Source organism: Lactuca virosa, chromosome 1, assembly GCF_052849685.1.
Source record: "Lactuca virosa cultivar CGN04683 chromosome 1, Lactuca_virosa_CGN04683_v6, whole genome shotgun sequence".
NCBI lineage: Eukaryota > Viridiplantae > Streptophyta > Magnoliopsida > Asterales > Asteraceae > Lactuca > Lactuca virosa.
Genome location: NC_136426.1, coordinates 65,931,259 through 65,957,616, shown reverse-complemented (window position 1 = coordinate 65,957,616; position 26,358 = coordinate 65,931,259). Strand labels below are relative to the sequence as shown.

The window sequence follows — 26,358 nt, the reverse complement described above, 5'->3', positions numbered from 1 at the left end:
CGGTCTTTCCGGTCCGCCCTGGGTATGTTGGCCTACAGCACAAAGCAGGACCCGCCTCAACCCAACCCCAGTCAAACAACCACGTGCACATAAACAGTTAACCACATAACAATCCTCAGTCAAACAAACGTATCTATCAGATCATGCAGCATAACAACATCCTAACCAGGATACCGACCTAACCGGTCACTAACATAACATTGCCCCACATACCGGGACACCGACCTTAACCAGGTCACTAACATAACACCATCCTAAAACCAGGATGCAGATCTAACAACTCAAAACATATCAAACAAATACCCGGATTCCCATCCGATAAAGGGTCGGCCTTGGTGCCGTAGACCCTGTTGATATAGTGAGGATAACTCACCTCGCAACTGCCGAACCGAACCACGAAAGCACTAGCCCGAAGCACTGCTCCAAACTCCAACACCTGATGCCATCAATGGATCACAACATAAATATCCAAAGTACCATAACACCCCTGACGGTCAAATAGGTCAAAGACCAAGTCCTTGCCAAAGTCAACCTTCCTGATTGACTCTACTCGCCGAGTCAAACCGTCGACTCGTCGAGTTCTTATACTCAGAAAACTCTCATAACACGTCTCAACTCGCCGAGTCACCCCAAGACTCGTCGAGTTCAACGATCTTTGAATTCCATCCTGTCCAACTCACTGAGTCGCCAACCGACTCACTGATCCGAAGCTTAACCAAAAGAGGTTGGGGTTCTGCGACCTGACTCGTCGAGTCCAAGAACAGACTCGCCGAGTCCAAGGCAATCTTCAACAGACTCTCCGAGTTGTTCTTCCACTCGTCGAGTCCAAGCTCATCATCATATGACTCGCCGAGTGCACCCATGCAAATCGCCGAGTCACTACGCGACTCAATGCCTGAAACCCTAGCCCAACTCGCCGAGTCGTCTCCCAGACTCGCCGAGTTGATTCGGATATTCCTATACTCGAAAGATACAGAGCTACTCCTTTGCTCCAAACAATAGATATGGGTCCCTAGAGTGCCTTAGCAATATAAAGTTGCTACCTTTACGTGCTTCATGTCCCATAATTCCAAAAACCAAGCTAGAAAGGAACTTAACTCATGGGGAATGGCTTTTGCATAGCAATTAGAAGGGCTTTCTGCATATTTGATCCAAATAGAACTCAGATCTGGAGTTTCAGCTCCAGATCTAACCCATGCACCAAGATCTCATCATATCATCTCCAAACAAACCCTAAAACTCTATGAAAGATGGATCTAGAAAGGAGAAGGCCAAGGATAACGATTCATTACCTCCAAAACGACCTCCCACTGAAGAATAAGTCGAATCTCCACAAGTCTCCTTGATCCAAGCTCCTTGATCTTCAAGATCTCTTCACAAAATCACTTATCTAAGCTCCAAATTGCTTCCAAGGACTCTCACTCACGACTTTAGGGTTTCTGGATCTCACATGGTAGCAAGGGGGCTGAGGGGAGGATATAATGTTCTTTATATAGTGTGCAAACCCTAAGATTAGGGTTTTCCTCTTTCAGCACTGACTCATCGAGTCCAGCCGCTGACTCGGCGAGTCAGGCCACTTATCACGTGCTCTTCACACGCCCCGACTCGACGAGTCATAGCTCCAACTCACCAAGTCCATCCTTCTAATTACACTTTACATCCCTGAACTCTTGCTTCTGAACTTGGGGTGTTACAATTCTCCCCCACTTAAATTAGGCTTCGTCCTCGAAGCCTACTGCAGTATACGCTTCAGAACAAACCCCTTGCGTTGCAGACTCCGATTTCTCAATTAACTCAGGTTCTTGCAAACCCTACTACTGCATCTCTCTTATAACGACTTCTTCTCGCGTGGCATCCTCGCCACTATTCCAATCCGACCATCGGCCTTTCAACTCAATAGCACCACATATCACCCACGTATCACCCAATGATACTATCCCTTCATATCAGGGATGCACCTCCGCGCTCTGTTAACGCTAGATACCACAATCACCCACTGAGCTCTTCTGAGACACGAACCCATCTTCCTTCGCCCAAAATTGGCGATAACCCGGATATCTTGCAACCTGGAACGAATCCCGTTCCCCCTATGAATCTGTCCCTTACGTGCTGACAGGATACTACATCCTTCCGCTCCCAAAATCAACTAACTATAACGCGTAACCACTCGTACCTGGCCCAATCAGCCTTGGGCTGGAATACCAGGCACGCCTATAACGGGTCCAGACATCCCTGGGATGGTATACCCTCGCATACATAACTCATGACTACAACCATACTTGGATCCCAAGGATCTACCCTTGCATCACTTCCGAACTCCTCTGATTCGACATCAGCGCTAATCATTTCTCAACATCACGGACACCCAACCCGGATGTGCTTCCATACAACTGATACAATCTCAGTGCTCACTATCAACAACTAAAATACTTCCGATCATCCATTTACACTATTGCTTTCCCTTCAGATGACCAACACTCCTTCCCGGAGCCACATACTTTTCCCTTCAGAATAAGCCGAATCTCCACAAGTCTCCTTGATCCAAGCTCCTTGATCTTCAAGATCTCTTCACAAAATCACTTATCTAAGCTCCAAATTGCTTCCAAGGACTCTCACTCACGACTTTAGGGTTTCTGGATCTCACAGGGTAGCAAGGGGGCTGAGGGGAGGATATAATGTTCTTTATATAGGGTGCAAACCCTAAGATTAGGGTTTTCCTCTTTCAGCACTGACTCGTCGAGTCCAGCCGCTGACTCGGCGAGTCAGACCACTTATCACGTGCTCTTCACACGCCCCGACTCGACGAGTCATAGCTCCAACTCGCCGAGTCCATCCTTCTAATTACACTTTACATCCCTGAACTCTTGCTTCTGAACTTGGGGTGTTACAGTCTCGCCATGTGTCTCTCTCAGGTTGACACGTGTAATTATGATTCACTCATTGCCACGTCGTGGCAAATATACATCCACATTGTGGTGCTCAAAAGTTGACCATTGACTTTCTCAAAATAGCAACGTACTCTATCTCAACTTCAAATGGCTATAACTTTCTCAAACGAACTTCGTTTTCGACGATCTTTATATCCACTCATTCTTCTTAAAAATATCTTTCACTTTCTCATCTCCATTTTGATAAACAAAAAATGTCCAATTTAAAGCAACTCTATGCTTTATTTCACTTACTCGTCTCACATCAATTTACATCTTTCGGAATAATACTTGTTACGAAAAGCAGGTGTTACATAGGCCTACGAACTAACCTAGAGGTATCCATGGAAAGAAGGGAGGTAGTGTCAATACAACAAGAACACTATAAGAAACAAATCGAGAATCACTATAACTAGCGTGTCAAGGGCATATCTTTCAAAATAGGAGAACAAGTATTACGGAACAATGAGGCGGGTAGAAAAGAACCGAAGGGTAAACTAATACCAATATGAGAAGTCCCATACAAAATCCAAGAAGTAAACAGAGATGGATCATATATTTTGCAAACACTGGACGAAGAGACAATATCGAGGTCATGACAAGTCAAAAGTTTGAGGAGATTCTATGTGTAAACAAAAATTTGGGTAAAGAAAAATCCAAATGAAACATGTTAGGAACCGCCGAAACCGGTTATATGATTTACCTGTATATATTTTCAATTCAAATCAAATGAAACATGTTATCGGGCGTGTTCGACACGGAGCGTTTGAGAGCTTCTAGCTTCTAGCGTTTGGCAAAACGCTCCGTTTTGAACAGAAAGCCTCGTTTGGCATTACAAGCTTCTAGCGTTTAGTTTAAACAAAACGCTCTAAATCCAAATGCTACTTTATGTAGCGTTTAACAAAACGATACAAGCTACAAGCTACCCGCTATCCGCTACAAGTTACCTGCTACCAGCTAGTTTTGCCGAACACGCCTGATATCATAATATTATTTTAAATTCTATTTTAACATCATGAATTATTTTCCATTTCCAAATCAATATATTACTTTTCATTTGGTGTTGTACAGAAGTACAGGTCATCGTGAGTAACCACTTTACATTCTAAGTCTCACTCTCTGTAAACTTATTATATCCATATCGCATCCACATACATATAAATACATACACACATATACATCCATGATAATGTCTTCACTAAAATATGGGGATTTTTATATCAAAATAGATATACATTTCATACATAAATAAACGCAATCCATTGATTACCAATAATTTATCTATTTTACTGTATCCGAATACATCAATGTAAATTGTTTAATAATTTACTTGTCTTTGTAGTTTTTCTGAAAGTGGGTATCTGTAACCGGAACCGAAATCGGAGGTTCCGGTTCCGGTTCCAAAATATTGAGAACCGATACAACCGGTTTCGGGTTTCGGTTCTGGTTCCAACATCTTAGGAACCGCCGGTTCCGGTTCCGGTTCCGTCAAATATAGTCGGGTACCCGCCTATGCTCATCCCTAAGACAAAAGACATCCCGGTATACACATAGCATGGTCTTGAGGCAAGTCATACCATTGCATAGACCTCATGATCATTATTATGAATAAGGGGCGAACAACAACCTGGTAGATATACAACATGGTCTTGACAAACCCTATATCATGGCAAACACAACCCGAACAGCCAGTGTTTCGCATCATAATGAGATATAAGCTAAACAATGGATTTAGACTACCAACAAAGTCTTATACATCCGATAACCAGAGCGAGGGGAAAAATACGAAAGACAAAAAATTGACAGTAGAATACAACACAAAAAATATGACAAGGTTTGGTTACACCCACAAGCAGCTTTGAAACAAGTGCTTGCGACAAAAATAAAATAAAGAGCATAACCAACCAAATCTCCAGGACTTATAATGACTTGGCTGCAATGTAACATCCAAAATTTTACGCCAAATTTAAACTTTTCAAGCATAAATAAAACCAAATAGTAATTGTTTACAAAAGTGTTTTCAATTCATTATTCAATCAGAGTGTCCCAAAAGACAGATCATAAGGATGAGGAGCGGTACGGTCACGCCTTCGCCTTGCCATGAACTCCTGAAGTACCTGAAACAATAAACTGAAAACTGTAAGCCCGAGGGCTTAGTGAGCTACCCCCAAAATACCAATACCACACTGATAATACCATATCCATAATAACCAATCAATCAACATGCATACTGGGCCATCGGCCTGACTGGACCGCCCTACAGGGCCTACAGTCCAACTGAATCTATACCGAGCCTTCGGCATGACTGGACCGCCTCGTGGGCCTACAGTCTCCCGAACCGCTCATAGGGTGTGTTGGCCTTCAGCACAAAGCAGGACCGCCTCAACCCAAACGACAAGCAATTAACCATGTGCGTATAACTAACATTTACTGGCATATACAAACATCGAACATATCTATCTCACTAATTACCAAACATATCAATCTCTCATAACTAGAGCACTGACCTAGCAGGTCACTAACATATCAATCCCTACGGAACATAAGAGCATAACATACTGTCTATCCTGATTCTGATCTAACAGATCATATCCATATGTAGCATACCATAACAATAACAACTAAAGGGTCGGCCTTGGTGCCTTAGACCCTATCGATATAGTGAGGATAACTCACCTTGCAGATGTCGTCTCGGTAGATAAACTTCAACCCTCGGATCACTGCCACAAACTCCACCACCTATTACCATAGAATAATCATACCCATAAGTTCCCAACCCTTCAAGGTACCCCTTAAGCCAACTAACCAAACCCTGGTCAAAGTCAAAGTCATCAGTCAAGGTCAACAGTCCATGTTGACCTTGACTCGCCAAGTACCCCCGGCTACTCGCCGAGTTCCTTGAAGTACTAACCCACTCGCCGACTCACCTGAGTGACTCGTCGAGTTCCTTTGGTTTACGATCGAGACCCTAAGGCCACTCGTCGAGCTTCCTTCTTGCAACTCGACAGTTACCCTCACATACATAAGTTGGGGCAACCTCATCCGACTCGCCGAGTTGTTCATCCACTCGTCGAGTCTACGGCAATCTTCATTGGACTCGCCGAGTTGTTCTTCCAACTCGCCGAGTTAATGCCTATCTTCATATGACTCGCCGAGTTGACCATGCGACTCGCTGAGTCCCTTCATTCCTTTTTTCCATACAGACTCATTTGAGCCATGCAGCGGCTCCAAACTACAGATCCAAGCTTCTAAGGCATGTTTTTCACGTAAAGTTGCAAACTTTACGTGCATGCATAGATACAAAGGTTCTTAATGTCAAATCCAAGCTTACAATGGGGGTTTCATGTTCAAAGAGGTTTCATTCACGTCCAAACCAGAAACTTTATGACTCTAGGACTTAGGAAGGGTCCAGATCTGAAGTTACAACTTCAGATCTAGCCCATAGTCCACCTTATCAACTCAAAAGATCCATAAAAGCCCCAAAATCAATCAAAAAGAGATCTAGAAGGAAAAAGAAGTAAAGGTGGCGACTTGATACCTCTGGAAGATGCTAGCTGAGGTAGATTTTGATTCCCACACTTTCCTTGCTCCAATTCCCTTGCCTTCCAAGTTCCTCTTCTCCAAGGATCTTCCTCCCAAGCTTAATACACACACAAAAGAGCACCACACGAATTAGGGTTTCTCAAGAACTCTCTAGAACTGCAAAGAGGCCACAGGAGGCTTATGCTTCCTTAAATAGGGTGCAAAACCCCGGGATTTAGGGTTTCCTCTACCAGCTCCTACTCGTCGAGTCCCTTCATGGACTCGGCGAGTAGGTCACTAAACAGGCGTATCAAACCCGTTGCTACTCGACGAGTAGGGCAACCAACTCGTCGAGTAGGCCTTGAAACCAATTAAACTCTTATTTAAACAATACCTGAGAATCGGGGCGTTATAATTCTCCCCCACTTGAACTAGACTTCGCCCTCGAAGTCTGCTGGAATAAACAACTCCGGGTAATGCTCCCGCATTTCCGCCTCCGGCTCCCACGTCCATTCGGATCCTCTCCGATGCTCCCACTGCACTTTTACCAAAGGTATTTCTTTGTTCCGCAAAATCTTCTTCTTCCTTTCCGAGATGGCTACAGGCCTCTCCACGTAATTCAGGCGCTCATCGACCTGTATATCATCCAGCGATACTACTGCCTCCTGATCTGTAATACACTTTCGCAACTGCGAAACATGGAACGTGCTATGAATTCGGCTGAGCTCCTCAGGTAGCTCTAGCCTATAAGCCACTCTGCCAACCCTGGCAATGATCCTGAACGGCTCAATATAACGGGGACCCAATTTTCCCCTCTTCCTGAAGTGAATCACACCCTTCCAGGGCGAAACCTTCAGAAGTACCATGTCACCAACCTGAAACTCTAAATTCGATCGGCGTCTATCGGCGTAACTCTTTTGCCGACTCTGAGCGGTCTGCAGCCGCTGTCTGATCTACTGGATCTTTCCGGTAGTCTGCAAGACTACCTCCATCCGTCCCATCACTCTGTGTCCAACTTCACCCCAACAGACCAGGGTTCTACATCTCCGACCATACAACAGCTCAAAAGGCGCGGCGCCAATACTGGAATGATAGCTGTTGTTGTAGGCGAACTCTACCAGCGGTAAGTGAGAATCCCAGCTCCCACCGAAATCAATAACACACGCCCTCAACATATCCTCGAGGGTCTGAATGGTCCGCTCGCTCTGACCGTCGGTCTGCGGATGGAAAGCTATACTAAAGTGCAGCCGCGTACCCAGTTCCTCGTGGAACTTCTGCCAAAAACGGGAAGTAAACCTGACATCCCGATCGGATACAATGGAGACTGGAACCCCATGGCGAGAGACAATCTCGCTGACGTACATATCGGCCAATCTCTCGGCCGACGAACTCTCCCGTATGGCCAAGAAATGGGCACTCTTGGTCAATCGATCCACGATGACCCATATAGCATCAAACCCCTTCGCCGTTCTCGGCAACTTGGTAATAAAGTCCATCGTGATATGTTCCCATTTCCACATGGGAATCTCCAGGGGCTGCAGTTTACCATGCGGCCTCTGATGCTCGGCCTTGACCATCCTACAAGTCAAGCACCTCTCGACGTACCAAGCGATTTCTCGCTTCATGCACGGTCACCAGTAGCTCAAACTCAAATCCCGGTACATCTTGGTGGCCCCCGGGTGTATAGAAAAGTGAGACTTATGAGCCTCCTCCATCATTGTCTGCCGGATCCCTCCGGACATCGGGACCCAAACCCGACCGTGTCAGGTCAACAATCCGCGACTATCTTGAACAAACCGGGCGTTCTCGCCCTTAATCCGCTCCATCTTCCAGTTCTCTGGTCTCATGCCCTCGACCTGAGCATCCCTAATCAAGCTCACAAGCGGGGAATCCACCGATATCCTCATACACCTTGTCGGGGTAGAAGACTCAGCTGACTTGCGGCTCAAAGCGTCCGCAACCACATTCGCTTTACCAGGATGGTAAAGGATCTCACAATCATAGTCCTTGACTACATCCAGCCACCTGCGCTGCCTCATATTCAGGTTCGGCTGATCCATGATGTGCTTCAAACTCTTGTGATCCGTGTATATAGTACATCGGACCCCATACAGATAATGCCTCCAAATCTTGAGAGCGAAAACCACCGCTCCCAACTCAAGATCGTGCGTAGGGTATCTCGTCTCATGCGGCTTCAGCTGCCGCGATGCATAGGCTATCACCCGTCCCCTCTGCATGAGGACAGCCCCCAGACCTGTGATGGATGCATCACAAAATACTACGAAATCCTCGACTCCCTCGGGGAGCGTCAATACTGGCGCCTCACACAAACATCGCCGGAGGGTCTCAAACGCCCTCTGCTGCTCAGGGCACCACCGGAAATCCACCCCCTTCCTCGTTAGACGAGTGAGGGGTACTGCAACCTTGGAAAAATCTCGAATAAATCTCCGGTAGTACCCTGTTAATCCCAAGAAACTCCTAATGTCGGAGGGAGATTTTGGAATCTCCCACTGCATAACCGCCTCGACTTTGGCCGGGTCGACCAAAATCCCCTCCTGGTTAACGAGATGTCCGAGGAACTGGACCTCTCGTAACCAAAACTCACACTTCGAGAACTTGGCATACAGCCGTTCTCGTCACAGAACCTCTAGCAGCTCCCTGAGGTGCTCCTCGTGCTGCTCTCGGGTCTTGGAATACACCAAGATATCATCTATGAACACAATGACCAAGTGATCGAGCATCGGTCTGCAGACCCGATTCATCAAATCCATGAATACTGCAGGCGCGTTGGTGAGCCCAAACGGCATCACCACAAACTCGTAATGACCATAATGAGTCTGAAACGCGGTCTTCTCCACGTCTTCCTCCCTCACCCTGACCTGGTGATACCCGGATCTCAAGTCGATCTTGGAAAACCAAGATGCGCCCTGCAACTGATCGAAAAGATCATCTATCCTTGGGAGTGGATAACGGTTCTTCACCGTTAGCTTGTTCAACTCCCTGTAGTCGATGCACATCCTGTGCGAACCGTCCTTCTTCCTGACGAAGAGGATCGGTGCTCCCCATGGGGAATTACTCGAACGAATAAACTGCTTACCCAGCAGCTCCTGCAACTGAGATGACAACTCCTGCATCTCTGGCGGTGCCAGTCGGTACGGCGCCTTAGCGATAGGGGCCGCCCCGGCACCAGATCAATCCTGAACTCCACCTGCCTCTCCGGAGGCACTCCAGGTAACTCCTCCGGAAACACGTCAGCAAACTCTCTAACCACCGGGACCTCTGAAACTGAAGTCTGATCCCTGACCCGCGTGTCCACCACACACGCTAAATAACCTGCACATCTGTGTTGAATATACTGCCGAGCCCTGGCGGCCGAACAAAACCCTGATCCTACTCTGGTGCCCTCACCATATACCACCAGTTCTCCCCCACTTGGGGTTCGAACTACTACTCTCTGTCCCTCACAATCGATCATGGCGCCAAACCGGCTGAGCCAATCCATCCCTACGATCACACATACTTCCCCCATGGGAATAGGAATCAAATCTATCGGGAATGATACCCCGAAAATCTCCAGCTCACATCCCCGGTAAACTGAAGAAGCAGAAATCTCGTGCTCGTTGGCGATCGAAACTCGCAACGGACACTCAAGCTCATCTACCGACACACTGAACTCTCTACTGAAAGTCTGAGATACAAACGACCGACTCGCCCCCGAGTCAAATAAAACTAATGCAGGTAAAGAGTTTACTAAAAACGTACCTAAACACAGGCACCAACGATAAGCACAACATAGATAAAATGACTGAAACAAAAAATAGAAACATACCAGCAACCACATCCGGTGCTGCCTTGGCCTCCTCGGCCGTGAGCTGGAAGGCGCACCCCTGAGCCTTCAGAGACTCCGCCTTGACTGGCCTCCCATCCCCAATCCTCAAAGTAGCCGGTGCGGATCCCTGCGCCGGCTTGGCGACGAGCTGCGGGCAGTTGGTCTTCACGTGACCAACCTGATGACAATGATAACAAATCCTCATATCTGCTGGAGGGGCGGACTGGCGACAGTCCCTGGCACAGTGCCCCTCCTTGCCACATTTGTGGCAACCACCTCTTGCTCTACAAATCCCTGAATGACCCCTGCCACACTTTCCACAAGTGCGGCTCTGCTGACCCCCGGTCCGAGTATCAGCGGTCTTGGACCGCTTAGGTGCCGGCTGAGACTGTGCCAGAACCTGACGCTGCTCCTTCAACTGTAGCTCTATCTCCAACTCGCGCCGCCTCGTGGCTTCCTAAAGATCCAAAATAGTCTCACAACGTTGCGTAGCAACAAACCGTCGAATATCAGTCTTGAGCATACTCAGATAACGAGTCATCTGAGACTGCTCTGAAGCAAACTCCGGGCAGAACATAGCCCTCTCCGTGAACATACGAGTGATCTCCATCACTGACTCCCCATCCTGTCTTAATGTCAAAAACTCTTGAGCAAGCCGCTCCCGCTCAACACGTGGAACGTAGCGGGTGCGGAACATATCTCGGAACTGCTCCCAAGTAACAGCAGCTCGCTGATCATCCGTGTACGACCCTGTCGTCAATCTCCACCAGTCCTTTGCCCCAAGCCTCAGCAGGTTCAGGGCACACCTGACCTTCTGGTCAGCAGGACATGAACACGTGAAGAAACATCCCTCCACGTCAGATAACCACCTCATAGCCATGATCGCATCCTGTGTACCATGAAACGCCGGGGGCTTCGTATTATCGAAGTCCCGGTACTGGAAACCCCTGCTGGCTCCTCCTCCAACCCGTGCCGCAGTTACAGCCGAAGTGGCTGCAGCGGCAGCTGTCTCTGCTAGAGCTGCATATCGCTCATCAAAGTACTCGACCATCGCGGTCTTAATCGACCCAAACATCTCTGGCAGCTGCGCTCGAAATGTTGTAGCAATCTCGTCGTGCATAATCTCCCGAATCCTGGCATCCAACTCCTCGGTCCCTATCTGTACCACGGGCTCAGATGCTATCGGCACCTCTGACCCTCCGTCTCCCGATCCTGATCCTGATCTTGATTCTGATCCAGATCCAGTAGCAACACGTCTCGTCACCACCATACTGAAATATATATACAAGTCATCAGATAAATAACATAATATCGGGAGACCAAAACCCACAAACCCTAGGGGTTGTGACTTCCTTGCTACGCGTATGGGTCCTGTGCTTTCAGTAGTATGGGCCCATACTACCTTCCACACCTACCCATATTTGTCTCAAGTATCACCACAACACCCTAACACCATCATCAACATAATATGCGCTTAACCCTTACTCCTAAGGAAACATCGCCCATCCCACAACTCATCTCACAGCTCCTCACAACCCACACATCCATGAAACTTTCATCAACCCCTGCAGTGCTAGTGCAGGCTAGTCGCACATAACACTAGACCCAATAGACTTTCGAATACCCAATCCTATCCGAAGACTGGATCAAACATTCTCAGGCTATAAGATCTTGATTACGCACATCCGTGGCGCCTACACTAACGACTACAATAATGATGTCAATTCCATATACAAGAAACCCTAGGCTAGTAGGCATCATATAATCAGGCAAGTCTATCATGCGATTCCTGAAGATCCCTAGCCTAGCACTAACATGATGTTCTAACATATCATAATAACTGTATGGTATTTTGGGGTTTACTTACAGGCTCCGGTTGATCGTACCCTCTGCATCCTCCATCCTTTATTTTGAAAACCATTTTAGAATTTATTTCGAAAATTTCCTTGATTTGAGACTGGGTTCACACGTGTGTTTCCCCCAATTCACTCAAACCAAGGCTCTGATACCAATTTGTAACATCCAAAATTTTACGCCAAATTTAAACTTTTCAAGCATAAATAAAACCAAATAGTAATTGTTTACAAAAGTGTTTTCAATTCATTATTCAATCAGAGTGTCCCAAAAGCCAGATCATAAGGATGAGGAGCGGTACGGTCACGCCTTCGCCTTGCAATGAACTCCTGAAGTACCTGAAACAATAAACTGAAAACTGTAAGCCCGAGGGCTTAGTGAGCTACCCCCAAAATACCAATACCACACTGATAATACCATATAGATAATAACCAATCAATCAACATGCATACTGGGCCATCAGCCTGACTGGACCGCCCTACAGGGCCTACAGTCCAACTGAATCTATGCCGAGCCTTCGGCATGACTGGACCGCCGCGTGGGCCTACAGTCTCCCGGACCGCTCATAGGGTGTGTTGGCCTTCAGCACAAAGCAGGACCGCCTCAACCCAAACGACAAGCAATTAACCATGTGCGCATAACTAACATTTACTGGCATATACAAACATCGAACATATCTATCTCACTGATTACGAAACATATCAATCTCTCATAACTAGAGCACTGACCTAGCAGGTCACTAACATATCAATCCCTACGGGTCATAAGAGCATAACATACTGTCTATCCTGATTCTGATCTAACAGATCATATCCATATGTAGCATACCATAACAATAACAACTAAAGGGCCGGCCTTGGTGCCTTAGACCCTATCGATATAGTGAGGATAACTCACCTTGCAGATGTCGTCTCGGTAGATAAACTTCAACCCTCGGATCACTGCCACAAACTCCACCACCTATTACCATAGAATAATCATACCCATAAGTTCCCAACCCTTCAAGGTACCCCTTAAGCCAACTAACCAAACCCTGGTCAAAGTCAAAGTCATCAATCAAGGTCAACAGTCCATGTTGACCTTGACTCGCCGAGTACCCCCTGCTACTCGCCGAGTTCCTTGAAGTACTAACCCACTCGCCGACTCACCTGAGTGACTCGTCGAGTTCCTTTGGTTTACGATCGAGACCCTAAGGCCACTCGTCGAGCTTCCTTCTTGCAACTCGACAGTTACCCGCGCATACATAAGTTGGGGCAACCTCATCCGACTCGCCGAGTTGTTCATCCACTCGTCGAGTCTACGGCAATCTTCATTGCACTCGCCGAGTTGTTCTTCCAACTCGTCGAGTTAATGCCTATCTTCATATGACTCGCCGAGTCGACCATGCGACTCGCCGAGTCCCTTCAGTCCTTTTTGCCATACAGACTCATTTGAGCCATGCAGCGGTTCCAAACTACAGATCCAAGCTTCTAAGGCATGCTTTTCATGTAAAGTTGCAAACTTTACGTGCATGCATAGCTACAAAGGCTCTTAATGTCAAATCCAAGCTTACAATGGGGGTTTCATGTTCAAAGAGGTTTCATTCACGCCCAAACCAGAAACTTTATGACTCTACGACTTAGGAAGGGTCCAGATCTGAAGTTACAACTTCAGATCTAGCCTATAGTCCACCTTATCAACTCAAAGATCCATAAAAGCCCCAAACTCAACCAAAAAGAGATCTAGAAGGAAAAAGAAGTAAAGGTGGCGACTTGATACCTCTGGAAGATGCTAGCTGAGGTAGATTCTGATTCCCACACTTTCCTTGCTCCAATTCCCTTGCCTTCTAAGTTCCTCTTCTCCAAGGATCTTCCTCCCAAGCTTTACACACACACAAAAGAGCACCACACGAATTAGGGTTTCTCAAGAACTCTCTAGAACTGCAAAGAGGCCAAAGGAGGCTTATGCTTCCTTAAATAGGGTGAAAAACCCCGAGATTTAGGGTTTCCTCTGCCAGCTCCTACTCGTCGAGTCCCTTCCTGGACTCGGCGAGTAGGTCACTAAACACGCGTTTCAAACCCGTTGCTACTCGACGAGTAGGGAAACCAACTCGTCGAGTAGGCCTTGAAACCAATTAAACTCTTATTTAAACAATACCTGAGAATCAGGGCGTTACATGCAAGCTGAGAACAAAGTGATCGTCGGTTCTCCAACATAACAATCTTTTCTGACGCAAAACGGTACCGACCAGACAAGTCAGCATGCACACCACCAACTTTCAAAAGCATTTACTCCCCATCCAACTTCATACCATAAGTTGCTCGTAAGTTCACTTCGGCATAAAGATAATGATCACACAAAGTTAACAGCATGTCAAAGAATTTAAATTCCACACCAAGCATGGTTGATATGATGGTCTCAACATGAGAAATAGAGCAGCAAGCCTCGTCCAACTCATCTTGGAACAAAAGATATGAAGCACAACCCTTTACACATAACAAATAAAAAGTAAAAGAAAGTACAAAAAGTGGTAATACTAGGAGCAACAAAGACATATCCAAATCGTATATACTAGCAGCAACAAGAGAAGGATGGTAAGATGATGAAGAAGACATATATAGAGGAGTCCCCAAAACCTAACGTAAAAGTGCTCAAACTGATAAGGCGTTAATGATCATTTACGCTTACGAGTCTGTTAAAACCGGTTGTCGCACCCGATTTAAACAAATAAATTTATCACTGCTTGTTGCACTAAAAATATAGCACATGGAAGCAGGGTCGAATCCTCAGGGACACAACTTAATGGCCAATGCCTTTTTGCATCAGGCACAATCTAGTCAAGACATAAATTATTAAAGGGGGATTTTAAATTAAACTAAAAACTAAAATTGTAGTGATGTTAAATTAAACGAAAATCAATATTAAAAATGTCTTCAGTTCTGTTGCGACTTTCCTAATCATGCAATTAGCCCAAATCTGATTATTTGAGATGCGTTCTATCTAAGCTAGTACTGAGAAAAACTAACAAGCTCTAGTATAATCTCTTTTACCTAAATTAGTAAACCAAAACAAGCTCTTTGAATTAACCATAACTTTTTATTGTTCAATTAAACAAGCTCTTAATTAAATCAGAAAATTTGCATTAAGTTTTTGGTAAATTTCCCAACAATACCCAATACTTCTCACAAGTTCGGAAGCATAAAGATATGATTTTTACAGTTTATATCAGAGTTAAATCCTAAAACGGAACCAATCTGATACTTGTTACTTTTACCGGTTGACAAGAACAATTACGGATTCTATTAACTGATTAACTGAAATGATAAAACCCTAGCTAGGTGATCAGACTAACAAGAATTTAAAACCAAACATTAATTAAGCTCAAAACTGAAAAATCTATATAGAAACACAAAACGAAAATTAGATCTGAAAACTCATCACATGAAAAGTACTAGTCTATGCAGAACTGAAAACTAAAGTTTAGCCAGACATGGCCAAAAACGAAATCAAACTAGATAAAAGAAACATTTACTGATCAATCTTCTAAACGAAATGTGTGATGATTCGCAGCCTTCAGATCTTCAAAAGTCGCTGAAAGAATTCAAAAATCGCCTTCTGAAGTAGTTTTCTTCGTCTGGAGTCGTCCAACTATGGTTACTGGAAGGTTATGTAGGTTTATTTATACGTCCAACAGCAAAAACGGCGTGCATGTGATCGCATGTATCAAAGTTGTGATCGCATATATAGAAGAAAACGTGTCTCGGGCCTTTTTAATGAAGTAGGATGCTATTTTAGAACTTTTTGGCAAAGATGTGATCGCATAAAGCAAAGTTGTGATCGCATGTTTTCATTTTTTTCTCCCAGATGAATTTTTGGCATGAAAAAAACCTCGAAGACAAGTTACCACCATACATGCGATCGCATGGAGCCAAGTTGCGATCGTGTGGACAAGACATGTGATCGCATGTCTTCAATTTTGTGCCTTTTTTATCGTCATTCTTCCTTCCAAGCTATTCTTGATCATTCCTCAGCATCCTTCCTTAGTTTAAACTCCAATTGAGCACCAAACACGCATCCTACAGCTCCCAAAGCACTGCTCCACTCGAATTATCTGAAATTGACACAAAAATGCTAGCAGTACGGGAATTCTGATAAAATACATGAGCTGAACATTATTTAAACAAATGACATGCAAATCTACAAAATATGATACTAAATGATAATAAAAACTACCCTAAAAGATGCATAAAATGACATCTAACAGAGTCGGAGAAGAGATACACGAAGGACGGACATCCACATTAACATTGGAACCCACAAGGGGTGGAGCATTAATGGAGGAGCAAGGAGCCCCTAAAAGTTGGCCAATGGAAAACGCGTCCGACCCGAACCCAGGAAACCTCAAAGGCAACCCGGGAAAATCATCTAGTGGATCCAAGTCCTTATCCGGAACTACAACTTCCAACATAATGGCTTGTGGAGATATGTCACCAGATAAATATGAAGTTAAGTTAAAAGAGCATTTACTGTCGGCTGCAACATTTAATGAACAAAGATAAAACAAAAAGAACATCATTTATATCAGGTGGGTACATAAACATGAAACAATAAGATTCTACTAAATCGGGAAAAAGGTGTCATTAATCCCAGACCAGGGCGACGAACTGATAAAATTGGTATTTAACCTCGAGCTTTCTAAATTGGGTTCATATGACACAATTCAATTACAACTTTAAGAAGAAAACACTTTTTATACAGAAACAAGAAAATAACGGTATATATTCAAACAACTCAACAGACAGAGATAGTGGAAAATGATCCAACCGAGGCACTGGTCCAACTTTGAAAGGAAGACAAAACATATGCGCATCTACCTAACAAAACTTGCTTTTTCACCTGCCATTTATACCAGGAAAATCATGAGAGAGTGGAAAATGATGACTAGTGAAGGAATACCACTCACCATATTTCTTCAACCGATAAATTTATCGAACTAATAGGATGTTCAACGGAATATGGCATGACACACAAAAAGCTTCAAAAGTAAGGATCTTAGACACAACATTCGGAAAAAGTTGTACAAGGTGAATCCTATAAAGACACAAAACTTCTAGAAAGAATAAAGAAGGAGGAAGCCTTAAACCACACACAAGGTCCCTAAGGTATAATCCCACATTACCGTAAAGGGCATCAAGAATGTATGAGGATGAAGACGGAAGACTAACGACATGAACTTGGGAAATATGATATTCATGCATGTATCGATCGAGCATAAAACTATCCACTTTATAAAGAATGGATGAACTGTCACAATCCATGCCAGGAATGATGTGAAATGCGAAGGAAGACAAAGAAATGGAAGTTTCTAAAATAGTGCTTACCCATTAAATAATGATGAATACCGGTTAAAACATTAATTAACCAATCTAATCAAATAAACGGATGTGAGTTACTGACGTCGTAGGCATTTAATGCAAAACCTGTACACACCATGCATGATACGATTCGTTAGCCTAAAAGATCTCAAAGTCTGAACGGAAAAATAATTTTGTGCCATTCTTTTACCCTTCATATTGGGGGCTTAATGGCGTACCCGAGCTGGTTAATCAATTAAGCCCATTACCGACCTACACCCACCAAGACGACATGCAAAACTTATAGACACAAGCATAACCCATCATAAACTAATCTAGACCCGACCAACCATATCTCAACCTATATATTGACAAAAGACAGATGATCAAAACCAGACTCACAGGATAATACCAAAACACAACAGATAAAAAGTAACACATAAGACATATAACTGGATTCACGCAAAGACAAGACCAAAAGCAATAAAATACGAAAATGGTACACATGAGACAGCTCCCTATTATCCGGGTAATAAGGAAAAACTAGATAATACATGGTACCCCAAAATACAAAGAGGCCTATAAATACCTTCGGAGACATGGTACCAAAGTAAGTTATGTGTGAAACAATAAGAAGTTCTTAGCATTTTACTTGTCCGACATCTAACTTGGGCATCAAAGAGCAATACCAGGGTCCATCCATCGGTATAGCTTTCTAACCTAGCGATTGTCTATTCTATGCAACGTGATTTCCCGGATGCTCATAAGACGAAGTCCCAGGAGGATAGCTACCGAAACACTAGGATTTCAACGTAGCAACACATATATATATATATATATATATATATATATATATATATATATATATATATATATATATATAGAGAGAGAGAGAGAGAGAGAGAGAATTAGGATTGGGTGAGAACTCAAAAATTGATGAGGACCGTGAACACAAATTTTTGCCGTAAGATTGAAAAAATATAAAAGGTGGGGATTTGATTTTATTTATCGTCAAAATCTCACGAGACGATATGACATTTTGGTAATTATGTGCGAGAAAATTATAATTTCCGGTAAAGGTTATAAGTTTAGAGGGTTAAATACGAAAAAAAAATATGGACGTGTGCTGGAAATGATTTAGTTTAAAGAAATATTTTTCAAAAATAAGTGTTTAGATGTGTTTTTTTAATTTTAAGAAATATTTTTTTTATAAAACAGAACAAATCTTTTATCCAAATTAAAAAAACAAATGATTTAGTTTTTCATAATAATATTTTAGTGAGTTTGTAAAAAAAATCAAAATATTATTATTATGGATACGAACGTTTTGTTTAAATGATTATAAAGTTTAAAAAATATAAGACGTTGAAGTTTTCGTTCTCCAAATTAAAAATCCTTTTAAAAGTTTATTATCTATCATATATTATGAACCTTTTGAAAATAATTTTTTAAAAATAAGTTTGTTTAGATAACAAATTTATTTTAAAGGATTATAAGTTTTATTTTAAAAAAAATGTTGAACATAATATGATTCAAAATATTTATGATTCAAAAAAATATTATGATTCAACATATTTATGATCCTTAAATTGTTATGATCTAAAAATATTTTGATTCAAATATTTTAAAATTCTTAATTATATCTTTTATGATCCAAAATTAGATGGTTTGAAATATATAATGATCCAAATTTGTTTTTTGAACAAAAATTTTATTTAATTGAATATATTATCGATCCAAAATAATATGATTCAAAAATGATTTGATTCAAAATACTATGATTAAAAATAAATTGATTATAAATTTTATGGTCCAAAAATAATATGATTCAAAAATGGCATGAACGTAAAATATTATGATGCCTAATAGTTTTATTATTTAAAACTTTTATAATTGTTAAATATAAAAAACTCAAACCGATATTTAGTTTAAAAACATAAAAAAAAGTAAAAAAAAAACACTAACTTCAAATATGTTGTAAAGACATTAAAAAATAAAATAAAAACATGCAAAAAAAACAATTTAAAAAAATAAAAAAACGAAAAATAAAATTAAAAACCTTAAAACCGAGAATATATATGTTTTAATAATTTTTTTATTTTTTTAAAAGAATAATAAAAAACGAAAAATAAAAAATAAAAAAAGTCAATTAAATGACGTTCCATGGACATCGTCGCACACGATTAAATTCTCGACTCTGTAATTATGTAATTACCACAGACGTGCGTCGCATGCGAACGCGTCACGTCCAAGTATTGAGTTAGACGTTTGTGCCTTTTGACGAAGTGGGTGGTGAAGAATTATCATCGCAGTCCTCATTATTTTTTGAGTTTTTACTGAAACCACACCCTATATATATATATATATATATATATATATATATATATATATATATAGAGAGAGAGAGACGAGAGAGATTCATGTATTGTACCTATCTATTATATTGTTGATGTAAGATTGATTGTGGACCAATTAAAATTAAAAAATAAATAAATAAATAATAAATTATTAAAAGGTATTTTGGTAACTTTATATTATCATAATTTATTAATCTAAAAATAAATACCAGATATACATAGAAATCCTTGAAACAAAGGGTTGTTACCATAAAATCGTACCATCCTCTATCACAAAGTCTTCCATTGCTTCTCTTTTCCCCTGCTGATGGACTAGATTGAGCCAAAGATTCATGTTGTTTCTTCACCCACAATTAAGATGATGGCATCTGTCCCCTCACCGGCGATGTCGCAACCAGCCGATCACCGTCCAACAACACTTCCACCTCTCGCCTTCATCAATGTCGTAAGTTCCTCCACCAACGCCGACGAAATCAATTTCTTTCTTCTCAAAAACTGATTTGTTGAAATCGATTTTATTGTTTCTCTTCTCATCTCTGAAATCTATTTATTATTTGAAATCGTTTTTTAAAGTGATACTTTTTAATCGATTTGGAATATGATTTTGTAGGATACAAAAGTGCTGCAAGCATTTATCTGTATAAGTGTGTATTTATATTTATGAAATGTTTGACCAATGAGTAACAACTGATAGAATCTGTGATGATACAAAATGTGCCTAAAAGGTGTTCGATGAAATGTCGATTAGAAGTATGGTGTTTCATTATACAATCTATATATGGGTAACAACACACGTCGTCTTCCTTGTTTCTCCTCCATCGCCTCTCACCTGGTACCCCGATGTTCATCATCTCGCTATCGCAACCCTCCCGTCGGACCACAACCAGGTATGCTTACATTTGGAATTTAAACTAAGATGTTATTAGATGATTCATATACACTGACATAAAATTCTGATGGCTTTATGAATGTTTAATCAGTCCACCGTCAACTCCATATAATTCTCGAATCTCTTTTACAAATTCACTTTTTGAATTCCCCTGTAATACAAAGTGAATGTCTTACGTTTTAAAATTGATGAACTAAATGTATTATGTATGTGATGTTATTTTACAATTGCAGAATTACTTGGATAATGATGTTCACTTAACAAATTTTGAAGTGCCTTAAAGTTCACAAATTTAATTTACCATAAAATTTTGTTTACGAAAACAGAATGCAAACCACGCACTTAGAAATCATATGTTTGAATCCATAAAATAAATGATAAATTAATAAATTATTTATCATGACGCTCTTCAAAAACTATTATTGACATGATTAATTACCATCGTATATAGATTTATCATTTGTAGTATACTCGAATAATCATGATAAATAAATGATAAATTAATAAATTATGTATCATGGCACTCTTCAAAAACTATTATTGACATGATTAATTACCATCGTATATAGATTTATCATTTGTAGTATACTCGAATAATCATGATTGGTTCATGGTAGGAGATTGCTTTTTTTTTTTCTTTTTTCTTTTTTGGTTTTTTTTTTCCATTCTTTGTGTTTAATTATTTGTTCATGGTAGGAGATTGCTTTTTCAATGTTTTTTTGTTTATTTGACCATTTGATATGTGAAATAAGTATGTAACCAAGCAACAATATAACTTTCTATAGAAGGATATCAACCGGTCAAATTGGATGGCCCAAGGTATAATTCTTTTCATAATAAACTAGCTGAATTTTTTATTAGATTACTAAATTTTGAAAGAATTGGGTTCGTACACAATGGTCTTGGGCAGAGACATAAGCATTGAATATATTAGATGATGAAGATAAATGTGTTCTCACAGAATGGGTATTCTCACAGAATGTAATTCTCGTCTGACCTTAACCTCACAAAATGTCATATCTTGTCAAAATGGTTGGAATCAAGTCGACTATAGATCATTGAAAAAGATTAAGTGTATTTGTTTAAGAATTGTATATTTAAGCATGCTATGTTTTTTAAGAATTTATTTCATTTTTATGACATTCTGTTAAAATATGTATAAATGTATTAAAATGTATAAGACTATTATTATGTAAAAGAATATATACGAATTTACATTCAGATGTCCATAAATATATAATGATCTTGTTATTTTTCAATTAATGGTTCAAGAATGTTGTCTTTCTTTAAGAAGTTTATTTAATCAAAATCTGTATTTTGTTAGAAATATGTATTCTGACATTCTTATAGAATATCATTCTAACAGTGATAAAATAAAATTGGATATAATTAAAAATTACGCTAGATATAAAATTGAATTAATTAAAAAATCAGAATTCTTAAATCAAGAGATTAATTTTCCCCAAAATCTGGAATTTATCTCTGTTGACTAAAATACCCTTATAGTGAAATTAGATGGTATTTTCTGTTATTTTTAATTCAATAATATTTATTAATCACTTTCTTAAAATAACTAAAATGATTGGTTCACAATCAATCCTAATATATATATATATATATATATATATATATATATATATATATATATATATATATATATATATATATATATATATATATATATATATATGAGGTTCAATAGAGAACCATTAGACCCGAGGGTGTGTGCGAGAATGATCTTTCACTCTTTTTTTTATTTATTTTTTAAATATATATTTCATACAAATTTTATACTCATTTTGTAGGGAATTAAAAACCATTAATTTTGATATATTTTTTTATAATTTTTTAGTAGGTATATAATTTAATAAATATTAAAAAACTAAAAAAGAAAATAAAAAAGAAAAGGCTAACCAATCAAAACAGGAAAGAGAATGCGGGGTCTCTATCCCCCATTCCCTTCCCGCACCTTCTTTCCCGCAGGGATGATGCGGTGTTCCAATGTGCGGGAACGTCTCCCCTACCCCCTTCCCGCGACGCTCCGTCCGACCTTATTAACAAGGAACCAATGAAGTAATCGTGAGTGTCGGAAATCATAATAATCAATGGCCAATAGAATGGTTGTAGATTTGTACATTAGACGCACATATATCAGATTATACCAAAAGCTCGCCTCTTTTTGTCGTTTAATTTTCATTTAGGCCATGTTTTTTTTTCGAAAAAAACCCGAATATACCATTGTACACGATTTTTATTCCTCTCTCAATAGAGATCCATATTGATATATAAAAAAACAAACTTTTTTTTTGAGAAATAGAACTCACTTCGTTTTGTTGTTTTTTTTTCAATATTTAGGTTTATTTTCTTCCCAAAAAACTAAATATACAAAAAATCTCAACTTTTGTCTTCTATTAATAAACATCAACATCGATAAAAAAAACTTGATATGTTCAGATTCACACTGTGCATTTGAACTGTAAATATTTCAGTTTTACATTCACAATGTAAATCTGACTTAATATTTCAACTCTTTGATCATTCATATAGTTTAGTGAAATTTACATATGAATCGAAATATATTTCCATGTAATTGTATAATATTTTAATGTTTTGATTACTCATAAATTAGTTTTATAAAATTAACAAATGGATTTATTCACATTGTGAATCTGAATTGTATATAATTTAATTTTCAGAATTCACATTATGAACCTGACTTACTATTATTCACACTGTGAATCAGAGCAGATTCACAATATGAATCTGAACAAATTTACAATGTGAATCTGAGCTGAAATTTCAATTTTTTTACATCAATATGAATCTTTGTTTAAAGAGAACCAAAAATATGAATTTTGATATATTTATTAATTTTTTTCGATAAAAACTAGACCTTAACTTTTCAAAAACAAAGAAAATAAAGTGTGTTTTATTGAAAAAAAAATATTTTTTATATATCAATATGGATCTCTACGGAAAGAAGACGAAAAATCATGAACAATGGTATATTCGGTTTTTTTCCAATAAAAAACATGACCTAAACAAAACTAAACTAAAAAAGGAAGTAAGGTTTTGATATAATCTAGTGTATGCACGATCATTGTAAAAGTCTACAACTTTTCATTTTGCTGTTGATCGCTTTAAATTTCGACGCTTTGGATTATTTTTATGGTTCATTAATTAATAATGGTTATCTGTTGAATTTTCCACACACACACACACACACACACACACACACACACACACACACACACACACACACACACACACATATATATATATATATATATATATATATATATATATATATATATATATATATATATATATATATATATATATATATATATATATATATATATAGGGAAATGATCAAATGGGAACACGTAAAAGGTTGAGAACGCGAGAACAGTTGTGAACCAATCATCATATAAGGGCATAAAAAGAAATTTTACAATATAATTAATTATGGATAATTTATGAGTAATTAATTAATTCCTAAAATCATGGGATTTAATATGATTAATAGATTTTTTACCCAAATATTAGGAACTTATATAATCTATTGTTAATTAACAAAATCAATAAAATGATTTTAAAAAACGTTTTTACCATAATTAAAAAAAAAACGTTATTTTTTTTGCTTTAAGTTTTTTTTACCAACCACATCAAAAATACTGACGCATTAATCATTTTATCCGAATATTAGTAATCATGCATGAATAAATATATATTTGTAGTCATATATGAAGTCGGTAATAATCTTGAATGAATACATGAATTAATTTATATTCATAAATGAATAAAACACAATTAAAGAAACGTCGCCATAAATGAAAACATCTAAATATGAATTGCTTCAATCATTAATGAATATACATCTAATCTTATGAATACATTTAAATACACATTTAATCACTAATGAATACACTTCAATCAGTAATGAATATACATCTAATCTTATGAATACATTTGAATACACATTTATTCATAAATGAATAGAAAACAATGTTAAGAGACAAAGAATTTCTAATATGGTATCGGCTTTGGCTTCCTCGGTTAAAGAGATTGATTCGTTGTGGATCTTCGATGGGTCACAGAGGCGTGGTCGTCCGACGATGATTTTTCTCAGACCGCCTTAATCTTTTGTTACTACGGCTTTGTATGTCAGACTATGAGAATATTTCGTAACGTCGATGGCTGCCATCGTTAAAATTCTGAACCCAATAAAACCCTAATGAAACATCCAAATAAAGAAAAAAAAATGGAAGGCGGAAACTATAGGGTTTCCTTCGAATCTCAGCGATACAGATTATAGCTTTAGTCTGGCAGCCATGGTTAAGATTCACTGAAATCAACTAAACTGAACAAAAAAACAATTGTATTCGCATCAAGGTTTTGAGTAATCGGAGACAAATATACCTTTGTGTGATCTATTGACCTATAATCTCTCTTGATTTTGATCGCAGAACCCGTGATTGTCTAGGGTTTTCACAGTGGCTGAGGCGGCGGAGGAGTGAGGACTTGAGATCCTTCTTGTCACACCCCGCTAAAGCGGAAACACAGGGCGTGGCAGTACAAAGGGTTTCATAGCAAAAGTTAAAAGACAACACCAACCATAGTATTAAAAATCATTACAATTTTACAATGGGTTTGAACAACTTTTAAAAGAAATTACAATGTAAATTGAAATACAACACATGCGAATGCTCCTAAAAGTGAAGTGTCTCTAAGTGCCACTTACTCGATGATTCCTGAAAAAGCATGTAAAACGAGCGTCAACTATAAAAATAGTTGGTGAGTACTCACAGATAAACAAAATAATATTGGTTCCATGAATTGAAATCAAAGTTTTGATAAAAGTTTCCAATAATAAAAGTATATTGTTAAAATGAGTAAATAAGTTTGTAAAGACAAAGTTCTTTGTCATCATGAGAGATAAAGTATGTTGCCGAATTAAGATGCAACATTCATATTCTCATGGAAGATAAAGTTCGTTACTCAAACGAGTAAACAAGTTTCATTGCTAAAATGAGCAATCAATTTCGTTGCTACAAGGAGCAAACAATTTCATTGCTAAAACATGTATATAAGTTTTCAGTAATAAAAGTTCGTTGTTGTAATGAGAAACAAAGTTCATTGCTATAATTAATAACAAGTTTATTGCTATAACGAGAAACGAGTTTGTATGTGTATGAGCAAACAATGAGTCTCAACCAAACCTATGACTGAAGCCCTATCAAGATCTATGCTTATCGTTCCATAGATGAATATGGTATCATGCACTCCAGCAATAGGGCGAGTGAGGAGTTGTCAATTCCTAATAGCGCTATCCATAATGACCATTGGCTCAAAGAGTTAATGGTTAGAGATAAGGGAAGGGCCTTAGTACGATAAGTTCTCATGTTCCGTGTTGCATAGACATACATAGAGAGACATAACAATAAAATAGCAATCATGTTTGATACAAATCAATTTAAATACAACATTCAAATAATAGTTTTTCGGGACATGCTTTTCCACCCCAAAACATAAAAACTGAAAATAGGGGAGTACGTGAATACTCACCATGCATTTAGATGATGCAAATGGTGCCTTGAACTACGTTCCACGTGTACCACTACCGATTCCTACAATAATGGTATTC

The 26,358-nt window shown here is 39.5% G+C and overlaps 1 long non-coding RNA gene across 2 annotated transcripts; it reads left to right on the top strand.

Moving 5' to 3' along the window:
• The first annotated feature begins 20,048 nt into the window (after positions 1-20,048).
• On the top strand, positions 20,049-20,938 carry LOC145104954 (uncharacterized). 2 transcript variants are annotated; one of them, XR_013707196.1, is made up of 2 exons: positions 20,049-20,267; positions 20,548-20,938. It is a non-coding gene; the product is annotated as an uncharacterized LOC145104954 (long non-coding RNA). The 2 variants fall into 2 exon arrangements; XR_013707197.1 differs by having other exon boundaries at positions 20,433-20,938.
• The last annotated feature ends 5,420 nt before the right edge of the window (positions 20,939-26,358 follow it).